At 40.9% G+C, this 14383-nt stretch overlaps 1 protein-coding gene and 1 pseudogene across 1 annotated transcript in view; one reads left to right on the forward strand and one right to left on the reverse strand.

Annotated features, from left to right (window-relative positions):
* LOC111145755 (DENN domain containing 1A) overlaps positions 1-14383 on the reverse strand; it is a 499803-nt gene that overhangs the window by 460930 nt on the left and 24490 nt on the right. The gene's annotated exons all lie outside the window — the stretch shown is intronic.
* LOC111145756 lies at positions 11613-11768 on the forward strand (annotated as a pseudogene).

Consider the following 14383-nt stretch of genomic DNA (forward strand, 5'->3'; position numbering starts at 1 on the left):
ATCAGACAATAGGGGCGCCTGGGTGGCTCAGTCATTAAGCCTCTGCCTTCGGCTGGGATCATGATCCCAGGGTCCTGGGACCAAGCCCCACATCGGGCTCCCTGCTCAGTGGGAAGCCTGCTTCTCCCTCTCCCACACCACCTGCTTGTGTTCCCTCTCTCGCTGTGTCCCTCTCTGTCAATAAATAAATAAAATCTTTTAAAAAGAAAATCAGACAATAAAGTAGAATGTTTTACTTAATAGGCTAAATAAAACAAAGTAAATTGAAGTTTTAAAAGAGCCTTAAAATTTTTGTGTGTTTTCCCTGCAGGAGGATACAAAAAGGTCTATCAAGTTAGCCTCCTTTGGCCACCAAACATTGTGGAAAATGTCTTACGCAAACATCCCTTTCGTTCAAACGATCTCAAAGTAGAGTGTTTGAAGACAGGAATGTTCTAAGGCTTTTTAAAGAGCATCAGGAAGACTCCTTCTAAAATCTAAACACAGCCTTCTTCGGGTGCCTGGGTGGCGCAGTTGGTTGAGTGTCCAACTCTTGGTTTCAGCTCAGGTCATGATTTCAGGGTCATGGGATCGAGCTCCACGTTGGACTCTGAGCTGAGCACACAGTCTGCTTAGGACTCACTCTTTCTCTCTCTCTCTCTCTCTTTCTCTCCCTCTGCCCCCTCCCCCTAAACTTGCACTTCCTGGCTCCAAAATAAATCAGCTTTTAAAAGAAAACTTTGGGACACCTGGGTGGCTCAGTTGGCTAAGCATCTTCCTTTGGCTCAGGTCATGTCAGACTCCTTGCTTAGCAGGGAGTCTGCTTCTCCCTCTGCCTGCCACTCCCCCTGCTTCTCTCTGACAAAATCTTTTTAAAAATTTTTAAAAACTTTTCAAATCAGGGGCACCTGGGTGGCTCAGTGGGTTGGGCCTCTGCCTTCGGCTCAGGTCATGATCCCAGGGTCCTGGGATCAAGCCCCACATCGGGCTCTCTGCTCGGCAGGGAGCATGCTTCCTCCTCTCTCTCTGCCTACCTCTTCGCCTACTTGTGATCTCTGTCAAATAAATAAATTTTAAAAAATTAAAAAAAAAACTTTTTAAATCAACATAGCTTTCTTAAACTCATTTTTCAACTGGCTGATTTCATCTCAAAATTTCATTTGGAGGGGCGCCTGGGTGGCTCAGTGGGTTAAAGCCTCTGCTTTCGGCTCGGGTTGTTGATCCCAGGGTCCTGGAATCAAGCCCTGCGTCGGGCTCTCCGCTGAGCGGAGAGCCTGCTTCCCTTCCTCTCTCTCTGCCTCCCTCTCTGCCTAGTTGTGATCTCTGTCTGCCAAATAAATAAAAAATAATAATAATAAAAAAAATTTCATTTGGAAAATTGAAATAACAAACACTCGCATACAAAGATGTTACATAACAAGTGTTTTTTTGTTTTTTGTTTTTTAACACTGGAGCTCTGATAAATTAACCTGTGCCATTAGGTTAAGGCATTTTGTACAGACCTGCTATATCTCTAAGTGAAGACTGGCCTAACATGGTCTATACTCACTTTCTCTAACACACTTCAACCAGGCTTCTGAACCCACCACAGCACTAAAACAACCTTGTCATATTACACCAATGACCACAGTGCTAAAATGTGCTAAAATGGCCAACTCTCCTAACAGACATATAAAGTGTTCATCATCACTAGCCATCAGGGAAATTCAAATCAAAACCACAATAAGACACCATCTTACACCAGTCAGAAGGGCAAAAATCGAGAGGGCAAGAAACAACAAATGTTGGAGAAGCTGTGGAGAAAGGGGAACCCTCTTACACGGTTGGTGGGAATGCAAGTTGGTACAGCCACTCTGGAAAACAGTGTGGAGGTTCCTCAAAAAATTAAAAATAGAGCTACCCTATGACACAGCAATTACACTACTGGGTATTCACCCCAAAGATAGAGATGTAGTGAAAAGAAGGGCCATACGCACCCCAATGTTCATAGCAGCAATGTCCACAATAGCCACACTGTGGAAGGAGCCGAGATACCCTTCAACAGACAAATGGATAGAGAAGATTTGGTCCGTATACAATGGAATAGTACTCAGCCATCAGAAAGGATGAATACCCAACTTTTGCATCAACATGGATGGGACTGGAGGAGACTAAGCTAAGTGAAATAAGTCAAACAGAGAAAGTCAATTATCATATGGTTTCACTTAGTCGTGGAACATAAGGAATAGCACGGAGGACATTAGGAGAAGGAAGGGAAAATGAAGGGAGAGAAATTGGGAGTGGGAGACAAACCATGAGAAACTATGGACTCCAGGAAACAAACTGAAGGTTTTAGAAGGGAGGAGAGCCTGGTGATGGGTATTAAGGAGGGCACAAATTGCATGGAGCACTGGGTGTTATACACAAATAGTGAATCATGAAACACTACATCAAACACTAATGATGTACTGAATGGTGACTAACATAACACAATAAAAATAAATAAATAAATAAATAAATAAATAAAATGGCCAATTCTCAGGGCTCATTTTACTCAATGTCTCAGCAGCGACACAATTGACAGACTTTTCCCTCCCTGAAACACTTTCTTCTGTCTTGCAGGGCGTCGTTCTCTGTTGGTTCTCTTCCTACCTTACTGGCTGCTCCTTTGTTAAATCGTTCTCATGTAACCTCTCCTACCCTCAAATTTAGTCCTGGACCTCTCCCTCTCCCCACTCATTACTTAGATGATCTCATTCAGCCTCATGGCTTTAATTACCATGCAAATGCTGACAAGCCCCAAAATCATGTCTCCAACCTGACTTCTTCCCTGACTCCAGATTCCCTTATCCAACTGCCTACTCAAATCCCTGCCTGGGTATTCAAGAAGCATTTCTAATTTAGCAAATGGCACTTTTCTTCCTCAAACCTGCGTCGCTTGAATTCCACCAATTATTTAGATTTTAAAAAACAACAACAACAACTTGGTATCATCTTTGACCCCTCCTTTATATATATGCCACAATCATTTACATGTCACAATCAGCAGATTCTGTTGATTTGATCATCAAAATACATCCAGAATCTGAACGCTTCTCAGCATCCCCAACCCTACGGTCCTTGCCAGATCACAACCTCACCTTGACGACTGCAACACTCTCCTGACCTTGCTGCTTCCTCTCCTGCCCTCCTTTGATCAGATTTCAACTCTGGTCAGTAATCCTTTTATTGGAAAGGTCAGTTTAGGTCAGTCCTTTACCTAAAACCTCCCTGACGTGTCCCCCATCACCCAAAGTCAAAGTCTTGGTTCTAGAGTTGGATGATGGGCATGGCTGTACCACAGCAGGCACAGCTTTAGTACCCCTGAACCGTATACCGCCAAAAATGGTTAAGATGGTAAATTTCACATATATTTTACAATTTATAAAAACAAAAACAAAAACAAAAAACTGAGGATGGGGGGGAAAAGTCCTTACAAGGTCTACATGATCTGGCCTCTCCCTCCCTCTCCAACTTCATTTCATACCTTTTTCCCCTTGCTCACTGCACTCGAGGTATACATTCCTTCCTTTAGCTCCTCAAACATACCAAATTCTTTCCTATATAACAGGCCTTTGCATCCATCTTCATAAAGGTAGCCCTTCCTGTCATTCAAAACTCAGCTTCTATTTCAACTCAGAAAGACCTTCCCCAATACACTCTCTGCTATCTCATTTTAATTTTCCACACTATACCCATCACAATCTTGGTCATTGTCAGTCTCCCTCCTATGAATGTAAACTTGCAGGAGAAGGATTTTGTCAATCATACCCACTAGTGCTTCCCAGGTATCTAAACAGTGCCTGGGACACAACCAGAATCAAATACTGAGCAGAAAAGAAGGAATAAATGAAGTACAGACCAGCCTTTCCTAGGGTCTGAAAGATTTCAATAAATGACAGGAGTGATTATAGACTCCCATGATTCTCAAATTTCAGCATGTGAAAAGAGAGATTTCAGCCCTACTTCAAAGTCTGGGGGGAAGGAGGCAGGGAAAGCCCAAGAATTAGCATTTTTAACTTGTAGCCAAATACTTGTCTACTAACAGGTAATACTGATGCAGCTGCACCAGTGATCACACTTCAAGAATGAACCACTGAGGGGCGCCTGGGTGGCTCAGTGGGTTAAAGCCTCTGCCTTTGGCTCAGGTCATGATCTCAGGGTCCTGGGATAGAGCCCTGCATTGGGCCCTCTGCTCAGCAGGGAGCCTCCTTCTCTCTCTCTCTGCCTGCCTCTCTGCCTACTTGTGATCTCTCTCTCTCTGCCAAATAAACGAATAAAATTTTTTAAAAAATGAACCACTGATCAAGTTAAATGCAATTCTTCCTCCAAATAATTTAGTACACAAAACAAAATAAACTTAAGGTATACTTGGTATACTTAATAATCCATCAACAGAGCTTTTGCAATAAAACAGGTTTCAAAGAAAAACAGCATTTGTAGGACTGAAGCTTACTCCTCTTCTATCGCTACCCTTAGTTACTGCCTCATTCTTCTAATGAGTAAGAATAAAACTACCCGGGGCGCCTGGGTGGCTCAATTGGTTGGGCAGCTGCCTTGGGCTCAGGTCATGATCCCAAGGGTCCCGGGATCGAGCCCTGCATCAGGCTCCCCATTCAGCAGAGAGCCTGCTTCTCCTTCTCCCTCTGCCTGCAGCACTCTGCCTACTTGTGCTCTATCTCCCTGTCAAATAAATAAATAAAATATTTTTAAAATAAATAAATAAAATAATAACTTAAAAAAACTACCTAAGCTTTTCACTCAGTTCAAATACCTGCCAGAGTTCTATTACATGGAGCTAAAGATTATGACAGTTACTTAAAAAAAAAAAAAAAAAAAAGGGCAAAAAAGCTGACTAAAACACTAAGAACAAATTGGACTATAATTATAAGTTATAGTCATGCTTATCCATGATCACTTACATGTTGCCTTATGGAAGAGGTGGTGACTAACGTTATGACAAGTTATGCAACATACCAACAAATACACATAAGTTATTTTAAGGGCCAGTGAACCCAATGCAGATGGAAGCATTTTCTATTTCTTTGCGAATCAAAAAATAAATTTAAAAGTGCCTCTTCTAAATGCAAATGGCCAAAAGACTCTTAATATTTTCATTAAGCCTATAAACAATGAAGACTAACAATTTCCAGAAAGTCCCTGAGACTACCTTGAGACTGCTTATTTCCTCCATTACTCCTCTCAAGATGCTCAATATTTTTAACTACTTGGCTAAAGGAACCGAAAAACCTATTTCTGTCCTATTAACACTCACTGCTAATTCAGTACACGTAATGATGCTGAGAATACCATATTCAGAGCCAATTTTCCAATATGGACCCAAGTTTTCCCAGAACACTTCATGATATAGCTTAACATATTACCATGGAAATGTCCTGGTACTGCCACCATATCCCACTATTAATTGCCTTACGTCTCTATACCTTAATGATCTGGAACCCTGCCTACCTGCCAAGCAACTTTTTTTTTTGCCACCCACCCTTACCTCCTGCAGTCCTGTACCCTAACATCCAGCTGTACAGAACTAGCTGTAGCCCACTCAACAAACCATGCTCTGGTTCACTAGGAACACCGTTACTGTTCTACTTCCACTATGGACTGCTTCCGTGTGCCAGGCACAATGCTAAGCACTTTACATGCATTATTTCAGTTAATCTTCAACCACCCTGTGGGTGTTTACCCCATCTAAAGAGGAGGACACTGGGACACCTGGATGGCTCAGTCGGTTAAGTGTCTGCCTTCAGCTCAGGTCATGATCCCAGGGTCCTGGGATCGTGTCCTGCATCAGGTTCCTTGCTCAGCGGGGAGCCTGCTTCTCCCTCTGCCTGCCACTCCCCCTGCTTGTGCTCTCTCTGACAAATAAAATCTTTTTTTTTAATGGCTATAAAAAAAAAAAGAGAGAGAACATGGGGGGCGCCTGGGTGGCTCAGTGGGTTAAGCCTCTGCCTTCGGCTCAGGTCATGGGTCCTGGGATCGAGCCCCGCATCGGGCTCTCTGCTTAGCGGGGAGCCTGCTTCCTCCTCTTTCTCTGCCTGCCTCTATGCCTACTTGTGATCTGTCAAATAAATAAATAAAATCTTTAAAAAAAAAAAAAAAAAGAGAACAACACTGAAACTCAGGATAAACTAGCCGAAGTCAAAGCAAAGGAGTAGCAGAATCAACAAGAATCATCCAACAGCTCTAACCACTTTACCATTTGACATTACTGACATTATTCAGATGCGTTTCTGCAAGGAACCGTCTTTACAGTCTTTTGCACTTGACAATCTCATTCATCAAGCCTCAGCTCAGGCACGCCCTCCTTTCTGGAAAGCCTTTCTCAATCCCGCATAGCCATAGCACAGACAGGGTTAAGTACCCCTCCTCTACATTCCTAGGGCACCCTGTGCTTCCCCCACTCTTGCCGTTCTTACCACATTCAACCCTGACGCAATTACAATTACCCAAGGGGCTTTTAAAAATCCTAATGCCCAGGCCACACCCCCCAGAACAACTAAATCAGAATCTCCAGGCACCAGTTTTTTGTTTAAAGCTCCCCCCTCCCAACTTATTCCAGTGGAGAACCACCCACGTCCCTTTGATTAAATATCCACCTTCCCCTCTAGACTGGCAGCTTCTTGAGGGCACCGACGGTCTTCTCATAGCCCTGGTCTGACACCTGGCATAGTAAGTGTCTGATGAATGAGTCTTCCTCCAACACCTGACATGTGGTTTCCAGCTCCTAGTAACTGCTTCTCCCTGACAAGAGGTAATTTACTGGATACACACTGCTTACACATGACTGTTACTCTTTAAAGATATCTTCCTTTGGAGTCAAAGGTATCAATAAGTCACACCTGCTGACAACAGCCTTGGCTCTTAAATACAGAAAAATGACACACAAACAGCTAAAATGTGTTTGAAAGAAGGGAGGTCTGTTCAGTTCTTGCTTCTGGGAGAATGAAGCCTGAAAGTAAGCCAAGAGAGCATTTCTATTCAATACCACTCTTCTGAACACAATTCTCAGTGATTCACTGGAAGGGCCATGCTCAGTGCTCAGGGCCATGTTCTCAAAATGATTAAGTACACTCAGCTTGAAGTCATGAAACAGACAAAGGCTTTGACAATATTCAGGCAGCAGGAAAGCTTAATGGGTTTTGTTGTTGTTGTTGTTTTAGAGTATCATGCTATTGATCACTCTGCTGGATCATCAGCTTTCAATTAGGATCTACTTTTCCTCAATTACAACATATTACGAGATTAGGAGAAAAATATAACACTAACTCCTCATAAAATGAATCTTCGCTGCATATGGTAACCATGCTACAATGCTAGGCCCTCATCCCTTTAAGTGTTATTTAGAGCTACAGATTTAAACACACACCATGTTAGGACCCCTTACTCATTTCACAGCCATCAAATCTTCAAACCAGATAATATCTATCAAGCAAAATAGCAATCTATTCTCTATAGACTAATGATCTGACTTCACCACACTGTTTCTTTAGTTACAAATTTACATACTAAGGGAGCAGAGAGCGAGCAGAAGTCTATTTCAAACTTCATACCAGTTAAACTGTCTTAAGTTGACAACAAAGTCACTCGAAACTGTATACACTTCAGTGCACGCTAGCAAACATCACCTACTAAACATTGATTCCTTTAAGCCAGACACACAAGCAAAAGGGTAGTGTTAATATTTCCAACAAATCTCCATTTGTTCCAGTGAACTCTGAAATTAAAGCCGTTTTTTCCAGGCTGAAAATGCTGTATCAAAGGGTGCTTTCTAACCCATAACAAGTTAACACCTCCATAGAAGAATGCAGTCATTGTTAAGACTTGTTAGAAAATGATTAACTTAGTTGTGTAATTATACAAACAAGTCGTTTCAAGGTTTTACACTTAACTTTTCATTTCTAATAATGCTCTCAGGATCAGATTAATAAAGATACACAGATCCTGCTGTGCGAGGAGTTGCAAAGTTTCACCTTTTCATATAGGAAAGATTCTCGTGCCACCCTGTGTAAAGCAAGCTAATGGAAGAAATTTAGCTGAGTTCCAAGAAGAAAAACAGTGCCTGCATACCCCTCAGCAATGTGAAATACTCCATACATTTTTTTTTTTAAGATGTATTTATTTGAGACAGAGAGAGAGAAAGAGAATGTGTGCCTGTGAGAACAGGTGGAGGGGCAGTGGGAGAGGGTGAGGGAGTCTCAGACTCACCCACTGAGCACAGACTGACACAGGGCTCGAAGATGGCAAGACCCTGAGATCACGACCTGAGTGAAATCAAGAGTCGGGCACCTAACCAACTGAGCTACCCGAGCACCCCAATACTCCTTACTGTTTAGAGAAATTCTCCACTGTGCTGAGCTACAGTGTAAAATATAGACTCTTCAACCATATTAATAACATTTGCAAAGATCGTGTCTATTTCATTAACATTTTTGTGCTTAAAAAATATTTAAAAGCCTCCCCTTCCCTAACTTCTCCTCCGTCCTTTCTGAACAATTTAGTCCCAAAGTTATTACCTAGACAAAGCAAGGTAGATGTTCACGTGGGCAATGGCCCAGTGTGCACTGTCAGAGCCTGAGCAGGCCGAGGGAAGTATTCCTCAAGGTCCTTGCCAAGGGATGTCAGAGCTTGAGCAGGGTAGGAGGATATCCATACAAAGGGGTGGCCTGGCAATACAATGCCAGATCCAAGTGGATAAGGAAGGCATTCATTCAAGGGGGAGCAGCCGGGCATGGGGAGCCAGAACTTGAGTGGAATGAGAAATGTGTCCAAACACACGGATGGCCAGGCTTGAAACATGAGTGGGGAGAAGAAAGTGACCCCCAGAGGTACAAGGCTGTGAGAGGCCAAGAGGGTGAGGAGCATGTCCAAGCACAAGGGCACCCTAGAGTACAGTGTGGAAGCCTGGGTTGGTATGAAGAGTTTGGCCAGGTGGGTTTGGGGCAGGCTTGCTCAGCATGATGGAGAGTCAGAGTCTGAGCATGGTACCCACAAGGCAGTGGAGAGGGCAGGGGTCCATCAAACTACAGAAGTAGGTATGATGATCCTAGGAAAACAAGATGAAAGAGGAGACCATCCATATAGGGTAGGGATGAAGGGGCCCAAGACCAGTACAGAGGGCCTGCTTTCTCACAGATGAAGTAAACAAGAAACTAGAATGAATTCTATAGATTTGGGTTTGAATTGGAGGTATTAGTGTGAACTCAAGGTTTTCAATAAATATATAGATAAGGAAATAAAACATAAATGCAACCTGACTTTTAAACCTACGCATATTTCCTGGCTCTGTCTACTGACAGGGCCTAGTAGCAGCAAAACCCCCAATAGTAATGAGCATATCTAGTACCCAGACGTTGGGTTCCTAATACAACTCTTCTCTAACAGGAACTAGAGCTCCTTGGGGAAAGAGCTGATTCCAGGGCTGGGGCAGAGAAAGTACAAAATGAGCTGGAACATCTTACTGTGTCAGATAGGAAAAAAGTGCTCAAAGAATGACAGGAACTGTCAAAAGACCAGCTTGAAAAGACTCCCACTGGCCAGATCTGGGGAAATTTAAGCATCAAGCTCAATAAGGACATTAACAGATTATTAACTCATCAAATAAAACAGGAAACCATGAGTCCACATTGATATAAAAAGTGAATTGAAAACTGAATGAGAAATGGACCATTTACATGGTTTCAAAGTACCTTCCCACAAAATACTTAACTAATTGCAAGAGGGAAAAGAGTAACTTTTTAGTGTAGAAGTTTAGCAAAAAACTACCTTAATCAACTTATTAAAGTGATCAACGTAAGTAATGAGACAAATTGTTAGAATGCAAGGGAAAACAGCATCATTTCCAGGACATTTCTGTCAAAGATGCTTCACCACAATCTAATCTTAAGAAACATCGGACAATCAGACAAATTCAAATTGAGAGATCATCTAAAAAAATATCTGGCCTGTAATCTTTAAAAGTGTCAGGTCATAGAAATCAAGGAAAGACTAAAGAGCTCTTCCAGACTGAAGGAAACCAAAGAGACATGACAACTGCACACAATGTATGATTCTGAACTGGATCTTTTTGCTATAATAAAAATGTTACTAGGGACTTCTGAAATTTGAATGGGATCTAAGGCTTAAATATAGTAATGCATCAACATTAATTTCCTGATTTTGATGTTTGATTGTGGTTTTATATTTGTCAGAAAAGCCCACTGAAGTATTCAGGGGTGATGAGGCATCAGATCAACACCTCACTTGAAATTGTTTTGTTTTTTAAAGTTCTTTATATTATTTACAGTGCACTGGATAGAACAGGGTATTACCTTAGCAATAGGGAATAATTAATCCTAGGCTGAGTACTGCTTTAGTCCCACCTAACAAATCTTAAAATCAAAACCCAGAGGATCAAACTCTTTCATACTCAACTTATGAAATATATGAAACAATGGTTTTCAAGATGTCAGGCAGCAAAGCACAGCAATTTCTTGAGAGATGGAAAACAAATGAGAAGAGCTTTCGATTGCCTCAGATCACTGCCAGAAGTCCAAGAATATTCGTAAGAACACAAAAATACCCCACACCCAACAATATTAAATACACAGTGTCTGGCAGTCAATAAAAAGATTACCAGGCACGCAAAGAATTAGGAAAATACAACCCATAACAAGAAAAGCAACCTAAAACTCACACAGATGTTAGAATTAGAAGACAGGACATTCAAATAGTAGTTCTAACTATATTCCAAGTGTTTACAAAATTAAGAGACAAGATTCAAAAAAGAACCAACTGAATTTCTAGAGATAAAACGACAATGAAAAATCTACCAAGTGAGATTAACTACAGAATAAACACTGAAGAAAAGATTAATGAACTTGAAGACATGAAACATACAAAGGGAAAAAATTCAAAGAAACCCAAAGCATCACTGACCTATGGAACAACTTCACACTGCCTAAATATATCAGTAATTGGAATCCCCAAAGACAGGAGGAGGCAGAAAAACTAAATAATGATCAAAAACTTTCTAAATTTGATGAAAACAATAAATGCACAAATCCAGAAATCTCAACAAACTTCAAGCACAAGAAACACGAAGAAATCTAAGGCACATCATAATCTAATTGCTCAAAATCAGTATTAAAGAGAAAATCTTAAAGCAGAACAAAAACACATGTTATATTCACGGGAACAAAGATTAGAATGACAGATTTCTTGTCAGAAACTAGGCAAATGAGTGAACAGCAGAGCAGCATCTCTTAAGTACTGAAAGAAACTGACAACCTTGAATTCTATTCCCAGAGAATATTTCAAAAGTGAAGACAAAATAAAGATTTTTTTCAGACATTATGAATGCTGAAAGAATTCACCACCAGCAGACCCGCACTACAAGAAATGTTAGAAGTCCTTCAGGCAGAAAAAAATAACGGAAATATGGAAATATGGACCTCTACTAAGAAATAAGGAGCATCAGAAATGGTAACTATGTGAACTAAATAAGTCAAATGATCATCTCATTAGATGCAGACGGTTTCACTGGAGAATACTATGAAACATTGAAAGAATTAATAACAATTATACCTTTTGCCTTGTTGCATCTGATGGGAATGGGAAAGATGGGTCACCAGCAGTTCTACTGGAGCCATCTGAGGAAATATGGCCAGGGTTCTTGTTGCGTCTGCTCAAACCCACATGGTCTGATCCAGATACACACCCTCAATACGTACCGCCAGTGTTTCTACCAGTACTCAAGGGATATAGGCTTCATTTAGTTGGATTAAATGAACTTCCTTGAATGGGTCATCCAAGAGACCTACTGAAGATACCCAAGATACCTACCCTAATGCTAACTTCCTGTACATAAAATAAAAATATTTCAATTAAAAAAAAAAAAGAATACCAAATTCTATACAATATCTTCCAGAAAACAGAAGAGGACGAAACACTCCAACTCATCATACAAGGCCAGTATTACTCTAATACCAAAACCAGACAAAGACAGTGCCAAAAATATAAATCATACACACACACACACACACACAGTAGATCAATACCCTTTTAGCCACAAAAATGCTTACCAAAAAATTAGTAAACAGAATTCAACAAGATACACCATGAACAAGTGGAATTTATTCCAGGGATGCAAGGCTGGCTTAATATTGAAAATCAATCAATAGAGTCTATGCCATCTTAAAAGGCTAAAAAAGAAAAATCAAAATTATATCAATCACAGAAAAAGCAGTTCATAAAATTCAAAACATATTCATGATAAAAATTCAGAAAACTAGGGATAGAGGGGATCTTCCTCAAGCTAATAAAGGACCTCTATGAAAAACTTACAGTTAACATTATACTTAATGGTGAAAGACTAAATACCTTCCTTCTAGGATTAGAAATAAAGCAAGGATATCCACCTTCACCACTTAGCCATTACACTGAACAGTTAAACCAGGGCAGTAAGGCAAGAAAAACAAAAGGCATATGGGCTGAAAAGGAAGCAATCAATTTTTTCCTATTTGCAGACATGACCATCTATGTAGAAAAGAATTTTGAATTGATATTGAGATAATTTCATTCTCTTCTATCTACAATTCTTCCATTTTCATCTAACCTCCTTCTAAGGCTTTCTCCATGCACTCCTCTAATGGTGTTCAAAATCAAAACCATAGATTTAGATAGCTAAGGATATAAGACTTCAAAAGCAAAAACCAGGGGCGCCTGGCCGGCTCAATTGGAAAAGCATGGGACTCTTGAACTCAGGGTTGTGAGTTTGAGCCCATGTGGGATGTAGAGATTACTAAAAATAATAAACTTTTAAAAAGCACAAACGAAAAATAAATAAAATCTTTTTTAAAAGTGGGGGGGGCGCCTGGGTGACTCAGTGGGTTAAACCTCTGCCTTTAGCTCAAGTCATGATCTCAGAGTCCTGGGATGGAGCCCTGCATTGGGCTTTCTGCTCAGCCTACTTGTGATCTCTCTCTGTGAAATAAATAAAATCTTTAACAAGCACAAACCATAATGTGAAAAACTGATGGGTTTGATTACATCAAAATTAAGAATTTCTGTTCAAAAAAGGAATTTTTACTTAAAATGGAAATATTCTGTCCACTTAGGGGTGTGTGTGTGTGAGAGAGAGAGAGAGAGAGAGAGAGACCAAGACAGAGACCTATGGGAAAATATCCAGCATCATTCAATTGTAACAGCAACTCATGGAACACCAAAGTTCTATGGGAACACGGCTTAAAAACTGCTATGAATTGATCCATCACTAAGAAGCAAAATACAGGAATATTCCCTAAGAACATAAAGGGACCAGGATTAAAAACAAGTTGAGTCAGATTCTCTCTGCTAAGAATCCAGAACTGACTCTCAGAGCTGACATCAGCTTTACCACTTGTTCTAGAACTTAGGTCCATCCACTGTTTCAACAAAATCACCTGAGGAAACTTTATGAAAACACAGATTCCCAGGTCCCAAAGATTCTAGTTCAGAGGGTCTAGAGTGAGATCCCAAAATTTTTTTTAAGTTCCCCAGGTGATTCTGGTGAATAGCCCTCGAGGTTTAGGACCCACTTAAATAACAATGCTTAAAACTGAAAGACAGAGGGAGACAGAAAATCCAATGCAAGAATCTGTATGGTCCCTGACAGACTAGAAGAGCCTAAAGGTTGTGGGAGTGCTTTAAAGGCCTAATTACAGTACTTAATTATTAGCTCCTGAGTAAGTGGTCGGGAGTGTGCAGGCTCTGTGTGACCAGTCATGGACACCCATTCAAATGTCTGCCATTTCCTTAACATCAAGGGCATTAACATAGTGGAAAACAACTTTAATTTTCCTAATGATTTTCAGCGATGGTGGGTCGGCTTACTCACTGAGGTAAATAATACCCGTTTTTAATTTGAACATCATTTTTTTTTAATTTATTTGACAGATCACAAGTAGGCAGAGAGGCAGGCAGAGAGAGAGAGGAGGAGGAGGAGGAGGCAGGCTCCCTGCTGAGCAGAGAGCCCGAGGCGGGACTCGATCCCAGGACCCTGAAATCATGACCTGAGCCGAAGGCAGAGGATTTAACCACTGAGCCACCCAGGCGCCCCTAGAACATCATTATTTTTCATGGTTTACCTCTTTTCTAGATTTAAAGATAGATGGTAATTAATCAGACATTTAAACTTATCAATATAGGGAAAGGCATCTTGGAATACCTAATGAGCCCAAGTCCACAGGCCCTTACTCTCCGAGAACTCCAAGACCAACCGGAGGAACAAAAAACGATCCACAGACTTACCAAGTAATGCTTCAGAGCAAAGTCAACATTAAAGCCAAGAATACATACTGTAAAACAGCAAGAGGTGAAAGAAGCAGAAGTCCTAGAATGGTGAAAACTATCT

Source organism: Enhydra lutris, unplaced genomic scaffold, assembly GCF_002288905.1.
Source record: "Enhydra lutris kenyoni isolate GAN:26980312 unplaced genomic scaffold, ASM228890v2 scaffoldscaffold13, whole genome shotgun sequence".
In the NCBI taxonomy this organism is placed as follows: Eukaryota; Metazoa; Chordata; class Mammalia; order Carnivora; family Mustelidae; genus Enhydra; species Enhydra lutris.